Source organism: Engystomops pustulosus, chromosome 7, assembly GCF_040894005.1.
Source record: "Engystomops pustulosus chromosome 7, aEngPut4.maternal, whole genome shotgun sequence".
Taxonomy (NCBI): domain Eukaryota; kingdom Metazoa; phylum Chordata; class Amphibia; order Anura; family Leptodactylidae; genus Engystomops; species Engystomops pustulosus.
The window spans coordinates 57,333,322-57,355,620 of record NC_092417.1 but is presented as its reverse complement, the minus strand read 5'-3'; the positions used below and the strand labels follow the sequence as shown (position 1 = coordinate 57,355,620).

At 41.2% G+C, this 22,299-nt stretch overlaps 1 pseudogene; it reads left to right on the top strand.

Moving 5' to 3' along the window:
- Positions 1-3,306: 3,306 nt before the first annotated feature.
- The window catches only part of LOC140068785 (cholesterol 24-hydroxylase-like), a 29,173-nt pseudogene continuing 10,180 nt past the window's right edge, over positions 3,307-22,299 (top strand).

The window sequence follows — 22,299 nt, the reverse complement described above, 5'->3', positions numbered from 1 at the left end:
TCTGTGTTGTGTGAGCACTAAGGGTTAATAGCTTCTCTGGACTGTGCACAAAGTACCAAGTACAAGGTGGGAGAAGAGGTGCAGCATGAGGTGAAGAGAGAAAAACAGAAAAAGTTCTGTAGAATCGCAGATGGAGGGACTGATTGGGAACAGGGGAGATCTTGTACCTCACTATTCAGTGCTGTGATACTGATGTCTCCTACACAAAACACACTGAGATCTGCTACACACACAGATAGCTCTGTCACATGACCTCCTCCTCTGTGAGCAGGGAGCAGCAGCCTCTTGTAGATCTGTTTCTCAGATTGACTCCAGGGCTTGTCAGCACAGGCAGAGGAAAGAGCTACTTCAGCATTGAGATAATCTGAGTGGTATAGCAAAAAACTACTGAATATAGATAACAAAGTTTAAGCAGGATAAACCAGGGACACTTACTCATATATCCAACTTTGAATGTTGTAATCTCCTTCTAAAATCAACTTTTAAAACGAAGATACTAAGCCCAAAGGGCTCCTGGAGGTATTACCAGAACCCCTCGATGCTGTAGCTTCACAGGATGTAATAAGAGCATAACATGTCTCACCCAACCCCTTGCTCACTCCCTCCCTCGTGTCTTTGCCTGTGTAATCAGGAAGTGCACAGGGAGAGGAGACCTGTGAGGTATTGTAATGGCCTGTGAGGCTGCAGCACAGAAGTGCTTTGGTATCGACCCCAGGAGCACTTTGGGTTCATTAGCATAATGGTAAAATATGATTTTAGAAGAAAGAAAACCATGGATAACAAAGAAGATTACCAGAGTCGCAGAGCCTGGATCTGCTAGTATGTGTCCTTGGTTTATTTTGCTTGATTTTCATGGTAGATTTCCTTTAAATGATTTAGCATTCATCAATAAGTCAGTGAAACTAGTGGAACTTCTAGATCTAGTAAACGATGAACAGAAAGCATGGACACAATCGGTGATATTGTGATTTCTATCTGATGACCCATTGACAAATGCCTGAGACAAATATTTGTTGCAGGTGTTCATTTATGGAGTACCTGTGATAGACATAGACTCAATGGGGCTCATTTACTAAGGATCCAAACGCTGCACTTTTGTCAGGTTTCCGGTATATTTCCGTTTGTGGCGAATTGCCCCAAAATTTTGGCGCACACGACAGAAATCGGGGGGCGTGACCGTCGGACAACCCGACGGATTTGGACAAACCCCAGAATTTAAAAAAGGATTTGTGTCGCAAGATCAAGCACTCGCATGCACCGGGAAGAAGAAGGTGAACTCCGGCGGATCTCAACGCAGCAGCGACACAGGAAGGAACTGGGATGCACAATGTTAGTCAATCGCGGTAAGTAAATCTGCCCCATTGTGGTTGATACTTGTAGTTATGGGGACACTTTAGGAAGCCACATGTTATCATGGGTACTATACACCAGCCTGGCATTGAAGGGCAACTTGGCAACACACAATTTAATGGAGAGGTGGGGGGTCCCTCTCTTACACACTGTTTGCATTACTCCTTCACTACCCTTTAAGACTATTTAGGGAACTCTTTTTAGTTCTGGAAATTCTAACATCCTGTGGCGCTGTCTTTTTAGCCCAGAGAGTGCACATAATTAGATTGTGATATTGCACGCTAAAAAGCCATCAGAATAATACAAACCATGTAGTATTACATTTCTTCAGTAAACACTGTTCTGCTTTCAATTATACAATTTTCACAGATCATTTGCTGTATAATGTTTCAGGACAGGACTGTCACGACATCTAGTGTTGAAAGAAGGTAATGCACATTGTTACTGCGTCCGAGCAGCCATCATAAATGTTACATGCCATGATCTGTGTATAAGTATTAGTTATGTTGGTAAAATTTCTTTAGGGTAAGAGAACACATTCAGGATCAGCACATACATACATGTTGTGTTTGGTATTTCAGTTTAATTTAGTCCAATTTAGTCCATTAGGTATGAGGTGCACCACTGGACATAATACACAAAAAGGGTGTGGGGGCTGCTTTTAGAAGAATGGTGTACCAGAACCAAGTCTCTAGATCCTCATATAATACATAGATTCATTTTTATAAGCCTACTATAAAAGTACAGTAGGTATTTCACTACATAGATACAGTAAACCTTTAGCCGCACCATGTCGTAATCATACATCATAACTCTCTGGTTAGGGCTGTGTGAAGCTCGCAGGTTAACAGGGCAGGTGCCTCCTGCATTATACAGCAGAAACCTGCTGTTAACTTCTGCAATTGGTGCTGGTACCAATTGTGGGAGAGCGGTTGCGTGAGTGGAGTGAAAAATAGATATGTTTTTATACCTGCTTCTGGCTTTGAAAACTGCATCTGAAAAACTGAATGTGCTGCACCTGTAGAGGCCAGGAGCTTCTGGAAATTTTTCTTGAAAGTCATCTGGCCATTTAATACAACTTATACAACAGTTCTTAAAATACATGCGGTCCCCTACTTAAGAACCCCTGACTAACATACGACCCCTAGTTACAAACGAACCTCTGGTAATTGGTAATTTACTGTACTTTAGCCTTAGGCTACAATAAACAGTTATAACAGTTACCAAAGGTGTTTGCAATTAAGGTTTATTATTAATCCTGGTTCTTCTGGCAACCCAAAAGTTTTAAAATCCAATTGTCACAGAAACCAAAAAAAAAAAATGGCTGGGGTTACATTTATAAAATATACAATATGACTTAAATACAAATTCAACTTAAGAACAAACCTAAGAAACCTATCTTGCATGTAACCCGGGGACCACCTGTAGTCTTAAAACATCAGCTCGTCCCACAAAAATGACTGCTTATTCAGTATAAAAAGCCATTAAGAAAATGGCACAAATACGTTTTTCCCTCAGTTTCACCACATTTGCCATTTATTTTGACATTCCCATTACATTGCATAGAATATTAAATGGTGCGATTAAAAAGTACATGTTGTCCTGCGTGAAACAAGCCTCCATATTTCTTGTACCCCCAAAACACAAATAAATTATGGCTTTTGGAAGGTTTGGAGGAGTGAAAATGGAAAAGGATTAAGTGTTAATAGTTGACACAATATAAAGCAGAGCACTGTATAATGTTACCGTGTATAGTGTTACTGGGCAGGTGCTCCCGTGCACCTCTATGAACTCCTGTTTTCATATCAATGTTCTGAATACGGATTATTGCCAAAGAGGCAGCCTATAAAACGGCCCTGTCTCCAGGACAGCCCGGCTGGATAGCATTACACAACAGGCAGTCTATGTGCACAGATAGTTAGTAGGTGCTAGTAGCAAGGTTACTATTTAGCGACTATGGAGCTGCTGGGCCTCATTTACTGGGTTCTTATACTATTACTGACCTTAGTTTCCTCCTGTACTGTGGATATATCCATTACCAACATATGAAGTATGATCACATCCCTGGGCCCCCCAGAGACAGGTAAGGAATCTCTCCAAAACAAGCAAAATGAACCCCTAGAAGCAATACTTTTTTATTACTCCTGTACTTATGTCCATCCTGTGCAGCATACCACTATTTTTTATAAGGTGCACTAATGAAAGCCCTGTAATGGCTCTGTTTAGAATAGTGCCACAGTAGTGCTGTGTGCATGAGCACCAGTGCTGGAGATCGGTGAATTTGTGGTGTCCATGTTCTAGAGAGCAGACCCACGCCAATCATACAATTATCACATATCATATCAATATGCCTTAAAAACATTGATAGGGAAATAATAAATGGAGGAAGCCACATCACCCTTGAAATTAGATTCCAGAAATCCCACAGATGTGTCCCTTATGCAACTTTAACAGGATTTCTTTGCCATTCCAGCTTTTTCTTTGGACATTCAACCTCAATATTGAAGTTAATGAATTCTAACCAGCTTAAATATGGCTTGTTTTTGGAGTGGTATGTATAAGTGTTGAATCTTTAAATGCAGTGTGGACTGGTAATAGTGTATATAATTTAGGTCTCTTTCACACTAGACCAGGGCCGGTTCTAGACAAAGTGGGGCCCTGGGCAAAACTAAAAGTGGGGCCCCAAAATAAAACTATTTTATGACCAGTCACAGTCAGCAAGAAACTCCTTTAGTATGGTAAAACAAACTGTAATTTTGGAGAATTTTATAGGAGATAGCTGATTTTCAAAATAGCATCAAAGAGTTTATAGACATAGGCGCCTTCATGCAACTTTGATTCGAAATGAAACATTTTACAAAAAAATACTTAAAATTTGACTTTGATGGCAAAAAATGTGCTCCAAACAGAAACTATTTACCTTCACATCTCCTAAATGAAATAGATGGACATGTGTAGAGTTCACAAATGTCCCATATTGATATGTTCGAATCATCATAATATCACTTACACTGTAATAACTAGATATCTGCTTTTCAGCTAGAAAATTCACACAAATCTATCATTGCATGTTCCTTACACAATGGTCACCCAAATAAATAACTATATATCCATAAACCAAGCTAATGAGATAATAAAGTCACTTATAGATGTCGCCATTGTATTAGCTGCACAATAACAGGACCCTCCGCGGATCATAAGAATATGAGTGAGAACATCATAACATGGGGGTAAGTAATGGAGGATGGTGGGAAATAAAAACTTTATTCCAGGACATTTGTGTGTTTTTGATGTTACATATAACTTTATGGACATGTTCTGGGTTTGAATGTTCATTGTATCAGTCAATTTTCCCAACAACAAAAAACTATCACAAAATAAAAGGAAATAAGAGAGAAAGTGTGTTCTTAGATAGTTCTGCATAGAGAAGGGTTAAAAACATGAATATTAGTTGATATTATTCCTTCTCAAAATGTAGTAATATATAAAGTGAATATTTCCAGTATCTGTGAGGTGCAGCAGCTCCTGTGTGCAGCAAATTCTCCCTGCAGCCTGATGGCTAAGAATCTGGAGGGGGGGGGGACAATTCAGAGGGCTGTATCTCTGGCTCTGTGACACATAGAACCTTACTTCTTTTTTCTTATGAAAGAAGAGAGTCTCCTCTTTTAAACGAATCTAAATTTCTGTTTCTAAGTTTTAGAAAAATGGAGATAATAACTGTTGAACTGCCGTTGGGAGTGATTTTTATATATAAAAATGGCACCTGATATTCTCACTTTGAACCTGAATATCTCTGGATCCCTGGCACCCAGAAACACAATTCAAGATTCATTTGAAAGAAGAGATTCTCCCCTTTCAGGGGGCCCTGGGCAATTGCCACCTTTGCCTACCCATAGCGCCGGCCCTGCACTAGACACTAATAGTATCCCCCCAAGAACAAAGCCGGAGGGAAGAGAGGAATAACCAATGCAATATGTAGAAATATGCAAAAATTGTTTTATTACTTACAAGAATATAAATCAACAAGACATATAAACAGAGTACATACAGTGTGGTGATGACACAGAAAGAACGGCAGTCAGAGCCTAAGGCAGTAAGGGAACTTGAAAGTATACACTATAATGATAGAGCAGGTGGACTGTGTACAACAGGGGATCCACTAAGGTGCTGGCTGGTAATAAATACCGTGCCCGGCCATAAACCAATGATATGGGAATCTGCCCAATATTGACCCAAGTCCTTACCAATTTGCGGTGATAGCGGAATGTTCCACTGCCTGGGATGACCGCCCGCCCCGAAGCGCGTTTCGGCTCGGGATGAGCCTTCGTCTGGGGGTGGCGTCATAACGTTGGAGGGCCCTATGATAAACAATCCGTCAACCAATGAAAACTTGCGATGTTGTACACGTGAACAGTGGGTGAGGTGGTGCCTCCCATCATGATGCCGAGACAACGCGAGTCCGTGTCACGTGATCACGAGATCACGCGCTCACAGTATCGCGATATCTGGAATCACTTCGGTGCTGATGAAGGTAATAGTTTCTATCGGGGCATCTAGCAAGCGCATGCGCACAGCGACGATGCGCCGCTATGCTAGAAATAGATGTACCTTTTTAATGGCGTAATTACATATATTAAATAGATCAATAAATAATTTAAGTTAGGAAATATTATGATAAATTGGATGCCATCTACAACATATGCTTATGTGATTACTGTCTACAATTATTGAAAGTGCAATTTTATATGCCAAATACAGGCAGTCCCCGGGTTACATACAAGATAGGGTCTGGAGGTTTGTTCTTAAGTTGAATTTGTATGTAAGTCTAAACTGTATATTTTATCATTGTAATCCCAGACAGAACTTTTTTGGTCTCTGTGACAATTGGATTTTAAAAATGTTGGGTTGTCATAAGAACCAGGATTAACAATAAAGCTTAATATTAGACGCCTGTGATAGCTGTTACAGCTGTTTATTGTAGCCTAGGACTAAAGCACAATAAATTACCAATATCCAGAGGTCGGTTTGTAACTAGGGGTCGTATGTAAGTCGAGTGTTCTTAAGTAGGGGACCGCCTGTAGATTGGAAATGTTAAAAGTGCTACGTGCATGATACAATTTAAAACATGAATCACATGATTAGTGTGCAATAACATATTAAGAAAAATATGCTAGACATATTACAAAAAGTGCTACGTGCTACAATTATTTGATCAATGATTATAATCGACCAAGTATGTATAGATTCATATTGCATAACAACCAAAATAGAAAAAAATTATTAAAATCGTTATTCATATTGGCATTTCAAGTGTTAATGGTAAGTACAAAGTGCAAAAAAAGTGCAAACTCAGAAGTGAGGAAAAAAGGGGGGGGGGGGAGAGGGAAGGGAAAAGTGAGGGAGGGGGGGAAAGGGGGGTTTTTGAATAGTGAGGGAATGTGATGGAAATAAGTGCATGGTGCATAAAACGTTATGCAGTGTGAGTAATTGCTACAATAATAAAAATCATAATTGCATTTTGAGACCTGCATCCTGATAATGCCATAGTATTTAATACGACTTGATAAGAGAGTACATCTGAATTGCAGTCCGGATGGTAGCATCACAGTTTTGAATAGATCTTCTTATATAAGTATCAGTGCACTTATTTTAGTCACAAATCCACGAAGTTGAATGGTCATGTGTGAGGGATAATCCTCCCTATCACACTTGGTGCAAGAGATGTTTATGCAGGTAAACGATTTCCTAAAGAGCCATAGGAGCCCATATAGAGCGAATATTACTGTTTCTGAAAGTGCAGAAAAAAATAATCATAATAAAATTAGACATGAAGATAAATAAAATCACTCTAAAAACTGGTGCACAATTGACGCCAGTAAATGAGAGTTTTAGACACTTTGCAGAGATAGGAGAAAGATTTGAATTAATTACAGTGAGAACAGGGTGGAACAGAGACGATTTACTAGAGGTAGGGGGCGAAACTCAACGTTTCATTCAGGCCCTTTGGTTTAAGTGTGTTTAAGGTCCAAATCCACCGTGTTTCACACTGTGCTAGACGTTGCTGGATTGGGCCCCCTCTAATTCCCAAATCGATTTTGTCAATGCCACGCACTTTTAGTACACTTGGATCAGAGTGATGCTTGTCTCTAAAGTGTTGTGCTACCGGTTTCCCTTCCAGAAGTACATTTGTATCTGCCCCAGCCTTAATGTCTCGCATATGTTCTCTAATCCGTATTTTTAGGGGGCGAGATGTTAGGCCTACATAAATTAAATCGCATGGGCAGGTTGCATAGTAGACTACTGCCTTTGTACTGCATGTGATTATCCCTCACACATGACCATTCAACTTCGTGGATTTGTGACTAAAATAAGTGCACTGATACTTATATAAGAAGATCTATTCAAAACTGTGATGCTACCATCCGGACTGCAATTCAGATGTACTCTCTTATCAAGTCGTATTAAATACTATGGCATTATCAGGATGCAGGTCTCAAAATGCAATTATGATTTTTATTATTGTAGCAATTACTCACACTGCATAACGTTTTATGCACCATGCACTTATTTCCATCACATTCCCTCACTATTCAAAAACCCCCCTTTCCCCCCCTCCCTCACTTTTCCCTTCCCTCTCCCCCCCCCCCTTTTTTCCTCACTTCTGAGTTTGCACTTTTTTTGCACTTTGCACTTACCATTATCACTTGAAATGCCAATATGAATAACGATTTTAATAATTTTTTTCTATTTTGGTTATTATGCTATATGAATCTATACATACTTGGTCGATTATAATCATTGATCAAATAATTGTAGCACGTAGCACTTTTTGTAATATGTCTAGCATATTTTTCTTAATATGTTATTGCACACTAATCATGTGATTCATGTTTTAAATTGTATCATGCACGTAGCACTTTTAACATTTCCAATCTACAGGCGGTCCCCTACTTAAGAACACTCGACTTACATACGACCCCTAGTTACAAACGGACCTCTGGATATTGGTAATTTATTGTGATTTAGTCCTAGGCTACAATAAACAGCTGTAACAGCTATCACAACAACATTTCCAATCTATTTGGCATATAAAATTGCACTTTCAATAATTGTAGACAGTAGTCACAAAAGCATATGTTGTAGATGGCATCCAATTTATCATAATATTGCCTAACTTAAATTATTTATTGATCTATTTAATATATGTAATTACGCCATTAAAAAGGTGCATCTATTTCTGTGCGCATGCGCTTGCTAGATGCCCCCGATAGAAACTATTACCTTCATCAGCACCGAAGTGATTCCAGATATCGCGATACTGTGAGCGCGTGATCTCGTGATCACGTGACACGGACTCGCGATGTCTCGGCATCATGATGGGAGGCACCACCTCACCCACTGTTCACGTGTACAACATCGCAAGTTTTCATTGGTTGACGGATTGTTTATCATAGGGCCCTCTAACGTTATGACGCCACCCCCAGACGAAGGCTCATCCCGAGCCGAAACGCGCGTCGGGGCGGGCGGTCATCCCAGGCAGTGGAACATTCCGCTATCACCGCAAATTGGTAAGGACTTGGGTCAATATTGGGCAGATTCCCATATCATTGGTTTATGGCCGGGCACGGTATTTATTACCAGCCAGCACCTTAGTGGATCCCCTGTTGTACACAGTCCACCTGCTCTATCATTATAGTGTATACTTTCAAGTTCCCTTACTGCCTTAGGCTCTGACTGCCATTCTTTCTGTGTCATCACCACACTGTATGTACTCTGTTTATATGTCTTGTTGATTTATATTCTTGTAAGTAATAAAACAATTTTTGCATATTTCTACATATTGCATTGGTTATTCCTCTCTTCCCTCCGGCTTTGTTCTTGGGGGGATACTATTAGTGTCTATTATGTTTGAGGTTTTTAACCCCATGCGTATACCATAGGAGGGGGGCCACTTTAGGCTACGATTAGAGGGATTCAATACCACTTGGTTATTATTTGTTCCCTGTCCCCTTTCTCCTCAATCTGGTCTTTTTTGTTTGGATAAAATGGTCTCTTTCACACTGCCTATGCTCTCCCTCTCCAGTCCATTGCATGAGATGTCACTCAGCACAGGAACAGCGCATGCTCTATATTTTTCCCATGCATGGTACGGTATGGTGACACATGTGTTTGCAACATACTGCGCCTAGGTGCCATCGGCATCTATGGGCATTGCGACTGGATTTATGTCCCCACAAAGGCAGTGTAAAAGGGCCTAAGTGACCAGCATATATAGATATTACATGGTACTAGTGGATTGTGTCATGGATTGTGTCATGGATATTTGTCATGGAACACCATATTTATGAAGTGTTGGCACCACAATTATGCTCCTTTTCCAGCACTCACAACAGTTTTTTTTAGTTGCTCAAATTGGGCGCAACTTGTGTATCCAGACACTTTTCTTGCTTTTCTAATTTCTCAGACAGTTTTATTGCCAGAATTTGTGTTGCACACGTAGACCCACAAAAAGAAAGACTACCTAGTCCTATTTCTGCTTCATGAATGTGGGGTCATTTCAGGAAGTTTTCGGTTGTGCACTGATTTGTTAATCCCCTGCGCCACAATCTACCACCTCTGTCTAACTCACTACACAATTTGTGCAACTGGACCCTACGACAGTCTCCAATATTTTCTAGACCTGTCAATGGGATCCATGAACAGTCAAAAATCTTCAGGATATCTTGAAAGTTTTGCCACACCTCCTTTGGGTAGGAGACATGTTAAATATTAGAAATGGAAATTCTCCATGTCAGTCCTTCCCTCCTTTTTTAACCCACATCAACTACCAGTTATCAGACAGCTGTTTGTACTGGCACCAAAGGTGACAGATCTTTTAATTTACCTCCAGGGTTGAGAAATATGGCCCAGTTATACGATTCAATGCTTTTCACAAAATATCAATTTTGACACTAAGTCCAGAATCCGTAAAGGTAAGACTCATTACATTCGAGAAACTGTATATTTAATGACCCAGAGAGGGGTCCCTTCTATAGCTACTTTGGGTAACCCCTGTGGATAGACCCTAATTTTAGTTTGTGTGAAAACCCCTTCAAGTAAAAATATTCACAAACATGAGATAAAGAGCCTGTATGGGACGAAGTACGTGCTGGGTGCCTGGACTGAGGAAACAGCTGTTTCGTACTGATTTGTGCTTCTTTGAGCCTCTATGTGAAAGTGACTAAGTGAAGGAAGCTGATCTAGTACTGTGGCCGATGGTCTCAGATAGGTAAAATTAACACAAAGGGGCACATTTACTTACCCAGCCGACGAAGTTCACCTGAAGAGCATTGTCCGACCGGAATGCACATCTGCAGCTATTCACTAAGATCGTGCCCCCGATATATCCTGCATGTGTCGCTTCCCCACTCAGGTCCGATGGATTTCACCTTCTTCTTCCTGGTGCATGTAAGTGCTTAATCTTGCGTCACAATTTGAACGTTAAATCCCGCGCTCAGTCCGAATCAGTCGGATTGTCCAATGACCCGCGCCCCCTTGTTTTTGTCACATGAAAGCTGAAGCAGCTGCGCCACAATCCGATCACATGCGACACAATCCCCTGCTAAACAGCTGTCACAGACGTGCAATCCCCGAAAATGTTGGGAAGTCCGACGGAAATGCGATCCGCGGACCCTTAGTAAATAAGCCCCAAAGTGTCCTATCCAATTGTCTTTACACAACTCCTCTACTATCTACCACCAGGATCAAGGGTTGTAAATCAAGTACACTGACATACTGGTGTGTGCACACACTGGTAGGATCTATTCATCTTTTAGCTTCTTATTCCCGTTTTTTTGTAAATAAAAAGGATTTTAAAATTATGCAAATGAGCCTGAGGGGCACCGGGGTCCAGAGGTTTACATGAAGACTGAAGAACCTCAGGCTCATTTGCATAATTTTTACAGCCATTTAATTTTAAAAACAGAGGCATAAGAAGATTAAAGAATAGATCCTGCCAGAGGTGGCACACATCAGTATGTCATTGTTCTTGGTTTACAATCCTTGATCCTGGTAGTAGATTGATCAATAGTGGCAACCTTACCTTTCCATGCACCTAAACAGAGCTGCAAGAAACACCTCACCTGGTCAGGTGTGACACACTACTCCATGTGATTGGAAGGCTTCATGCACACAAACGAATGAAAATATATGTGTAGCATAAGGGCCCATTCATTTCAATGGCAGATTGTGCACCATACTTTACCGTACAGTTTTTGAGACATAAACAAATAGGGAGCATGTCCGATTTTCTCATGTACTTCTGTTCCGTATGCCCCATATAAGTCCATGGGAACATATAAAATACGGTGCATACATGTTGTATATGGTTGTACATACGTGCAGTATCAAGGGAGACCAGAACCAGAGGAAGGTGCATTCTGTCAGTCAGCCAATAGTCAGTCATCTATCATTTGCCAGCTCATACGGGTGAAAAACGTGCTGTATTTAGGGCCAAAATACAGCTGTATATACAGAACAGGAAAAAACATTGGCGGCGTCAACGGGACAGGTAAGTTAATGTGCCCCATAGTGCCTTATCAACAGGGAGGCCAAAACTCTTGAAAAAACATCTTAAACTAGACTCCTCATTAAAAATACCTTGTTGTGTATATATATGCCCCCTAAATTGTGTCACATGAAAGCCAGCGCAACTGCGCCAAAAACGATTGTGTGCGCCAAAACTTGTGCAAGCTATGTAATCCCCAAAAAAGGTGCAGAGTCCGACAAAAGTGAGCAGCGCGACCCTTAGTAAATGAGCCCCAATGTATTTGTTCAACTTCATATAGTACACACTTTTTTTTAATGAATCTATTCACATATCATCTCGAACCGCTAGATTCCCCAAGGACATTCATTGGAACAGACATCTTACAGCTGTAGATGACTGAATAGGATACTTTGGGGCACATTTACTAAGGGTCCGCAGACCACATTTCCGTCAGGTTTCCCGACTACTTCCGATTTAAGGGGGGTTTTAGCGCACACGATCGGATTTAGGCGCAATCGTGCACCCAGCAAGTCCTCCCTCCCCTACATCTACTTATCTCCTGATGTGAATAATTCTACTTAATGGAATAAAGAAAGAAGATATTTTTGAAGATTGGTGAGTGCCGTCCATTTCTTCTAACTTTTCTCTTTTGTTACTATTTCTTTACTTGATTAGATACAATCATACAGTACCAAAAAAACTGTGCCATCCACTTCCCAAAAGAATTAACATACAGTCGTCTAAAGATTCTTTGGGGTTAAAAAGTTTCATAAAAGTCACATTGGGGCAGATTTACTTACCCTGTCCATTCGCGATCCAGCAGCGTGTTCTCTGTGGTGGATTCGTGTCTTCCGGCGATTCACTAAGGTAGTTCCCCCGATGTCCACCAGGTGTCGCTGCTGAATTCCGTCGGAGTTCACTGAAGTTCACCAAGCCAGGCCGGGTGCAGGTAAGCGACACATTTTTTAAAAAAAATACGGTGGTTTCTCCGAATCCGACGGCCGATCCCCCGATTTCTGTTGCGTGCATGCCAGCGCCAATGCGCCACAATCCAATCGCGTGCACCAAAATCCCAGGGCAATTCAGGGAAAATCAGTGCAAATTGGTAAAATCCAGGTAACGCAACAGAAAAACGTGATTCGGTCCCTTAGTAAATGACCCCCATTGAGTCTTTTTGCAACATTTTGCAGTTAAAAGTTGCACAGGTCTATTCCCACCACTTTACTATAGTTGCACATAGAGTCACTCCACTAACTTGCTGGTGTATGTGCTGCAATTATTGTATGTGTTTTGTGGCTTTTTATGAAACTTTTGACTAAAAGTCCCAAAACAGCAAAAACGCTGCAGGCAGATATTTTATAGAGCCATAGCCAATTTCATAAATATGATGGACTGCACAGCTCCAAAGTCCCAAGGAGCTGATCTACTGATAAATTACCCAAATTGTTTTTAAGAGTGCATACCCCTGGTGGACTAGTGCCTGTATTCTATTTGGTGTTTTAGAGAAAATTGAGATTACTCAGAGTTTTATCCATGATTTTATTACATTTTTTTAATTTCATACAGTGTATGCTTATCATAGAGATACTGTATATTCTAGTGTTCCCAAAATACACAAAGGATTGGTTTTATGATCGTCTATTTAGTATGTTTGGAGTCCGGTAATTACAACTACATTCCTAATAAATAAATTGCCAGAAATTTTCCATTTTTTATTTCTAAGTTTATATATGATGTGATTTTATATTTACAATAAATATTTTATGTTTTAATTTTTTTTAACGAAAATGCAGAGAGTCTTTGGGGGTCCATGTAAAAGCATAGACATATAAGCTGTACATTGATTCCCCTACCGATCCCTTAAATGTAGAGGATCTGCTCTCGTTGAACTTCTCTCTTTATAATATTATAAATAATATAATAATAAGATACCACAAACTCCACCTTTTTGACGTACTGTTTATAGAAATGTATTGGGAAAATTGGGAAGGTTGCATGTAGTGTAGTCATTACTAAATTGGGCAAGAAAGGACTGTATCAAATAAATATTAACATACATTCACCGGCCACTTTATTAGGTACACCTGTCCAACTGCTCGTTAACACTTAATTTCTAATCGGCCAATCACATGGCGGCAACTCAGTGCATTTAGGCATGTAGACATGGTCAAGACAATCTCCTGCAGTTCAAACCGAGCATCAGTATGGGGAAGAAAGGTGATTTGAGTGCCTTTGAACGTGGCATGGTTGTTGGTGCCGGAAGGGCTGGTCTGAGTATTTCAGAAACTGCTGATCTACTGGGATTTTCACGCACAACCATCTCTAGAGTTTACAGAGAATGGTTTGAAAAAGAAAAAACATCCAGTGAGCGGCAGTTCTGTGGGCGGAAATGCCTTGTTGATGGCAGAGGTCAGAGGGGAATGGGCAGACTGGTTCGAGCTGATAGAAAGGCAACAGTGACTCAAATCGCCACCCATTACAACCAAGGTAGGCAGAAGAGCATCTCTGAACACACAGTACGTCGAACTTTGAGGCAGATGGGCTACAGCAGCAGAAGACCACACTGGGTGCCACTCCTTTCAGCTAAGAACAGGAAACTGAGGCTACAATTTGCACAAGCTCATCGAAATTGGACAGTAGAAGATTGGAAAAACGTTGCCTGGTCTGATGAGTCTAGATTTCTGCTGCGACATTCGGATGGTAGGGTCAGAATTTGGCGTCAACAACATGAAAGCATGGATCCATCCTGCCTTGTATCAACGGTTCAGGCTGGTGGTGGTGGTGGTGTCATGGTGTGGGGAATATTTTCTTGGCACTCTTTGGGCCCCTTGGTACCAATTGAGCATCGTTGCAACGCCACAGCCTACCTGAGTATTGTTGCTGACCATGTCCATCCCTTTATGACCACAATGTACCCAACATCTGATGGCTACTTATAGCAGGATAATGCGCCATGTCATAAAGCTGGAATCATCTCAGACTGGTTTCTTGAACATGACAATGAGTTCACTGTACTCAAATGGCCTCCACAGTCACCAGATCTCAATCCAATAGAGCATCTTTGGGATGTGGTGGAACAGGAGATTCGCATCATGGATGTGCAGCCAACAAATCTGCGGCAACTGTGTGATGCCATCATGTCAATATGGACCAAAATCTCTGAGGAATGCTTCCAGCACCTTGTTGAATCTATGAAACGAAGAATTGAGGCAGTTCTGAAGGCAAAAGGGGGTCCAACCCGTTACTAGCATGGTGTACCTAATAAAGTGGCCGGTGAGTGTACAGTGTCCTAATAATCAAACACACAGTGGCCAGACATACAGGACCGCACAGCAAACGGGTCCAAGGTTGTTGTCAACATTTGTAATGGTCTACAACAGGGAATAGCAGAATGGACAACTTGGAGGTCAATGTGGTTTAGGTCAATGGAGATGTAAATCTCAGGATAAGTGATGGCCTAGGGCCAGGGCCACCACTAGGAGTTTTGGGGCTACTGACTGACAAGATTTTCCCCCTCTTCTCCATATTTTAGTTCTCATCTTATACTATTATGCCACATCACATATTAGTGCTTCATACATTTATTCTTCAATATATTGTTCCAGGAATTAATTATAGCGAGTATTGCACCCCCAATTTTCTTTTATATACAGCAGTATTGCAGTTTGACAATTCCCGCTATGATGGCAGCCATGCTTAGGGCAGTGAAGTGGTTAAAGAGAATACAGTGGTCCAGACATGTTCATTTTAGTTTAGGTGTAATTGGATAAATACAGGTAGAGGGAAGTAAAAGCATTACTGCTGCATTTCTACAGTCCAGGGGTTACTCGCCTCTCTGTTATTGCTTTCTGTCACCTCCCTGCACTGATCATAGAAATGAGTTCAAAGATGTGACAGGGATAACAGCTGTAAAAGTACAGCTACACCATTGTATGGAAAAACATATCATACCAATATCTATTTTTTTTTTTACAATTAATCACTTTTATACATTTCAGATTCATGGGTAAAGGTTTGGTGACAGATCGGGATAATGATCATTGGCACAAGCTCAGGAGGATAATGGATCCCGCATTCAGTAGAACGTAAGATCCAGCATAATTTTTTTTATTTATTCTAATGTTTAAACTTTAGTGTTTTTACATGTTTTTACTTTTCCATACTTGAACTTGAACCAGTGATGCTCTGATCGCTGGTTCAAGTTCAATACACTGCTCTACAATACTTTTTTATTGTAGAGCAGTGTAAACTGTCTGAGCATGAAGACGCATGCGCGGACAGTTTACAGTCAGACCCGGAAGGAGTCCGACTGCTTAGAAGATCGGGCAGCTCAAGGGCACTGGGCAGTCCTCGGGACTGCCCAAAAGTGGATTGGATCCCCCGGTAAGCGGCACAGGGGATCCGATCCATAGCGGGAACACCCTTACACGCCGCAGTCATGCTTGACCGCGGCATGTAAGGGGATAGAAAGCTGACAGCTGCTGCTTCTGGTGCCGGCTCCGTTCGTGAGTCAGCTCTCCGGCATTTCCTATTATAAAGATTACTAAAGTGTTTAAACCGCAATACAGCAGTTTAGGAGAATAATGAAAATATGCTCCGGCACCAGCTCACCCTGAGCTGGTGCTCGGTATTTGAAGCTTACAAGTTGAATTTCACATGGTAGGTTTCCTTTAACCCCTTAACGCTCTGCGCCGTAGCTCTACGGCGCAGAGGTATAAGGGATGTATGAAGAGGGCTCACGGGCTGAGTCCTCTTCATACAGAGGTGGGGGTTTTTGCATTTTGCACAAAACCCCCACCGCTAATAACCGCGGTCGGTGCTTGCACCGATCGCGGCTATTAACCCTCTAAACGCCGCCGGCAAAGTCGCCGCCGTCTTTTAAACGCCGCCGGCGCGTGGGCGCCGCCATCTTTTTTTCGATCGCCACGCCCCCGAACGTCATCGGGGGGGCGGCGATCGGTTACCATGGTAGCCTCGTGTCTTCTTTTGACACGAGGCTACATGGCTTATGCAGGTTCGTTACAATGAGCCAGTGGCTCATTGTAATGTATGACCTGCAAAAATGCCAAATATTGCAATACAGAAGTATTGCAGTATATGGTAGGAACGATCTGACCATCTAGGGTTAATGTACCCTAGATGGTCTAAAAGATAGTGAAAAAAAAAAGAAAAAAAAAAGTTTAAAAAATAAAAAAAATTAATAAAATATTAAAAGTTCAAATCACCCCCCTTTCCCTAGAACGGATATAAAACATAATAAACAGTAAAAATCACAAACATATTAGGTATCGCCGCGTCCCAAAATGCCCGATCTATCAAAATATAAAAACGGTTACGGCCGGCGGTGACCTCCGAGGCAGGAAATGGCGCCCAAATGTCCGAAATGCGACTTTTACACCTTTTTACATAACATAAAAAATGAAATAAAAAATGATCAAAATGTCGCACAGACCTCAAAATGGTAGCAATGAAAACGTCGCCTCATTTTGCAAAAAATGACCCCTCACACATCTCCGTGCGCCAAAGTATGAAAAAGTTATTAGCGTCAGAAGATGGCAAAAAATTTTTTTTCTTTTTTGTACACATTCGTTTAATTTTTGAAAATGTATTACAACACAATAAAACCTGTATAAATTTGGTATCACCGCGATTGCACCGAACCAAAGAATAAAGTAGGCGTGTTATTTGGAGCGAAGAGTGAAAGTCGTAAAAACTGAGCCCACAAAAACGTGACGCACGTGCGGTTTTTTTTTCAATTTTTCCACATTTGGAATTTTTTTTCAGCTTCGCGGTACACGGCATGTTAAAATAAATAACATTACGGGAAAGTCAAATTTGTTACGCACAAAATAAGCCCTCACACAGGTCTGTACACGTAAAAATGAAAAAGTTATGGATTTTTGAAGTTGGAGAGCGAGAAATTAGCCGAAAAACCCTCCGTCCTTAAGGGGTTAATAGTTGACTATTGTGTTTATCTATTGAACGTCTCCTGTAATGTGAATAAAGCTTAAAGCTATGGGACACCTCAGCTGGATTGTGCTCTCTTTTCTGATTTGAGGACCCAATAAGGATCAGGAAGGTAAATTTGTGTGTTAAAAAAATATGGTATTTTTTACGGTGGTAAGAGAGGGAGAATTTGTATATTTTGTTGCATATATGAAAAGGAGACAGTATTTATATTTGACGGTAATATACAGTTTAAGGCCACGTACACACAAAGTGTTTGTGTGCAAAGGGTTTGCCCATGAAAGAAAATTCTCACATTTCAATCCCCTAGTGATCCCCTAGTTTATACAATAAAGGTAATTTTTAACCCCTTACTTTACAATTTTACTTGGTTATATTGCTGTTTTAGCTCCTATCACTCAGTGATGGTCAGTGTAAGATTCCAGAGTGTGGGTGGGGACTCCTTCATGCAGACACTTCATGTTTCCTTTGTGCTGACAATGTGCTTAGATTATCAGGGTGCAGGGTTTAGATACTCTTTCATATACCTTCTAAACATTGTACTGGTATCTGACACATAGAAAGAGAGATGAGGCAGATCAGAGATGATATGATGAAATCCATGAGATGCATATTACACACAGTGACGCAGTCAGCTCTGCTATATCTTTGCTCTCATACTATCAGACCTGATGTGCCTCCCTCCCTGGATAAAGAACCTATCTGCCTGTAGCTTGTATCTCACCTCTTGCAGCTGGCTGTTGTTTGCTGGCAGGAAGTGAGTGTGCATCATTGAGAGCTCGACCTGGAATGCAGGGGAAGGGGGAACTACAGGTAGCAGAGAGAAGCTCATCCCCACACCGTCAGGCAGCATGGCTGCCAATCCTAAAGTCAGAAGATCCAGGGTCGGAAACCAGGGGCAACTGAAATTCAGTACAGCAGGACTGATAAAGATAGGTTGGAATCATATGTGTGAAATGCTGCAATTTTTGTTGATAACATTGAATTGAGAATGTGTTATTTTGTAATCCTGAGTATATTTAAGAAACTTGTCTTAAAAGAAATACCCCTTTAAGGTCCACAAACTGTGGGAAGTTTGCAACCTGTTGAAGATAAAATAGGTGAGCTTTCCTCATCCCTCCCCTCTCCATTGGGAGTTGAGAGGCTGCACCACAATCGGACCTGCTCACCGCACTGTAACGGAGAGAGTAAGAGTGTATATTAGGGCTGGGTGTGTTGCTGTGTGCATACAGTAGTGATCAGTGTGTTGCTGTGTGTATAACAGTGCTGGGTATGTCACTGTGTGTGTATATTAGTGCCAGGTGTGTTGCTTTGTGTGTATAGTAGAGCTCAGTTCGCTGCTGGATGTGTATAGCAGTGCTGGGTGTGCTACTCTGTGTGTTTGAATATAGCAGTGCTGGGTGTGTTACTGTGTCGGTGTAACAGTGCCGAGTGTGTTCATGTGAGTGTGTTTGTGTGTGTTTAGCAGTGATGAGTGTGTTCATGTGATGCTTAGTAGAGGGGCTGGAGGGCTGTCCTACATCCTGGCAGGTCTCCAGCAGGTGGTATGTGCATGAAATATGGAGTGAGAGGCTGATGTACTGGATCTCCCCGGGGCAACCCCTTAATGTCTGTAATATATGTACCTGGGTAATGGATGGGGAGCCTGTGGTGGTACAGCCGTGTCCAGGGATCAGTGACTGGGCTGTTCTGTGCTTGTGTGTGACCAACAGAATTCTTAATTAGTGTAAAGTATATTTTTCCTTTTTATGGATTACTAAATCTGGGGGCTGTTTAATGGTAAGGTGCATCTTACAGTCTTAAAAATCTGGGTATATGACAGAATGCAGTTGACCTGTTAGATATATGATGACCGCAGGTGAAATTGTTCTATTCTATAAATATATAATGGATCAGTTTTTTGCTTTTCAGATACTTGATAGGATTAATGGGACCCTTCAATCAGAAAGCAGAGGAACTGATGGAGAGACTGGCAGAAAAAGCAGATGGAAGTATCCATGTTGGAATGCACGGCATGATTAGAGTTACCTTGGAGGTGATATCAAAGGTATGTCTATAGTTGGCTAGAAATGTCAATTGCCACCACCCAAACCACCCAAATTAAATAAAAAAAGCTCCTCTGTAACATAAAAATGCTACAGTATTATTGACATACAGTAGGTGTGTGATGGTGGGGGGTGGTATGTGTGTTTGATTCTGCATGCAGGTTTTAGGGGCTTCAAGTAATGACTCATTTTCTTGCCTAGGTTGCCTTTGGAATGGAAATGAACTCAATAGAAGATGATCTAACTCCGTTTCCAAGAGCCATATCTTTGATCATGAGAGCTATGGTGGAGATGAGAAATCCATTTATTAGAGTATGGATTATATATCTTTTCAATCATATAAATAGTGGCCAGCATGATATTGTACAATATACTTTTAATTTTTGATACATTAAATAGACACTCTAAGCAAACTCAGTGCACCATGTTGTGCCTGGGTGCAGAGCATTGGGATTCCCTACATTGGGATTCCCTACAAAAAAGAAAAGGCACCACACCCAAAGCCATTTAAAGGAAAAGTGATTACAGAATTACACATTTTCACCAAATGACAGGTTCCCATAGCCTTACATAATTAACACTACTGGTTATACTCATTGTTAAAGTTTGATAAAAGTTTACCAGGCTCCCTGCCAGCAAACTGCATCTCCGCTCTGGCTCTTCCTGCTTCTCCTGAGCAGGCAGACATTTGCTTGGAGCATGGGGCTGCATGAAGCGGGTGAGGGAGGAGAGAAAGAGGAAAATCTAGCAGAGAGAAGATAATGATGATGACTGCAGCCTTGTTACAGACGCCTCTGTTACTGGATGCAGTTTGCTAACAGGTTGCCAGGTAACTTTTACATACTTTTAAAACTGAGTGGAAGCAGTAATGTTGATGATAGAAGCATATCGGGAATTAGCATGGTCGAATTATAGGGTGCCCCCCACTTTGCCCTCACCCCCCACTTTGCCCTTGAAAGGGCCTCGACCAAAGTGTGGGCCCATATATATGTTCGGGTCTGGCTGCGTCTACGCTTGACAATAAGTTCCCTACTCCGCCATAGACCGTGGAGTGAATTGGACTTTGGTGCCTGATTCAAGCACTGCAGAAGAAAAGATTTGCGCGCTTCGGGAAAAGGTTTTATTATTTTATATGTGCCAGACTTATTATGGCTCCACGCAACCTTTATGTACTGGGGAGGAGGCTGAAGACAGATGTATTACTGGGGTAAAGTGAATAGTGAGCAGGAGGACATGTATCTATGTTATATTCAATGTGCACCTCCAACAAATTTTGCACCCAGGGGCCCCCAGCAACTGGTACTGGAAATTAGCATTACAAAGGCTATGGGAACCTGTCATTAGGTGAAAATGTGTGATCCTAATGAAAGGTTCCCTGAGTAGTTGTGTTCCATTGTCAGGCCATTACTGTACATCATTGATATACTTTGCTTACATCTAGTACTTATGGGAAAAACGTGCTTTTATAAAAGATGTCCAGGAAAGCGTAAGGCTGCTCCGGAAGACAGGAAAAGAATGCATTGAAAGGAGGAAAAAGGCAATTCAGGATGGAGAGGAGATTCCTGTGGATATCCTCACACAGATACTCAAAGGAGCAGGTAATATTTTCTACAAGATTATGGCTATTATGCATCTAAAAGGGAACCATAAGGCCCTGTAGCCTACAGGTAGCGTTTTATAGAGCAGATGACATATGGTGCGCCACCGTATGATGTAAACCCCTCAGCAATGGATGTGGAAGTACAGCTTAGCCATTCCATTATCAATACGAGTATTCATTTTATTTTGAAGAATTCTTGCATTTCTCTTTTTTGGTTTCTATAAAATTTAAAAAGCCGTATGATTCTTCTGCAGAATGGTCCAAGTTATTGTGACATTCTCTCTTCATAGATCTGGAGGGTGACTGTGATATGGAGGATTTACTGGACAACTTTGTTACATTCTTCATAGCAGGTTGGTAACAATTTTGAATAACCACTTTTCCCTGGAATAGGTAATGCATTTAAAGTTTCCTCCTGTGCTGCAATCTCTGCCTGTGCTGTTGCTGCATCATTGCTTGCCTTCATGGCTCTGTCCACTCGCACACTTGATCCCTAAAAAGACAACTGGATATACCTTTGAAAATAGCCTATGGATATGTACTACTACGAGGATTATTTCTTTTCTTTTCATAGGGCAAGAAACTACAGCCAATCAGTTATCATTTACTATAATGGAACTGGCACGGAATCCAGAGATACTTGAAAAGCAAGTCATTCTATTACGTTACAAGGTTTTACCAGGACAATCACTAATTTTCAGAGACTCAGAGAGGAGGATGATTATAAAGAACTAGCAGTTACAGAACTCCCCCTGGTGTGTCAAGGAAGCTTATTCATGTGTTGTTTATAGTTGAATTATATCCAAACT